Genomic DNA, 237 nt, shown 5'->3' on the forward strand with positions numbered 1-237 from the left:
GCCCAAATTTCTTGCCAAACCGTCATATACTTAGGAATTGAAATCACCCCAACAACCCGGTCACTAACTACTGACCGCATGGCCCTAATACATAACCTTCTTCCCCCTCAAGATGCAAAAGAAATTCAATCTTTCCTAGGTCTAATAGGTTTCTTCAGACATTGGATCCCCAGTTTTGGAATCCTAGCCAAACCTTTATACGCCACAGTTAAAGAAACCCCACATGGGCCTTTGTCC

Source organism: Colobus angolensis, unplaced genomic scaffold (genome assembly GCF_000951035.1).
Source record: "Colobus angolensis palliatus isolate OR3802 unplaced genomic scaffold, Cang.pa_1.0 Scaffold238, whole genome shotgun sequence".
Taxonomy (NCBI): Eukaryota; Metazoa; Chordata; class Mammalia; order Primates; family Cercopithecidae; genus Colobus; species Colobus angolensis.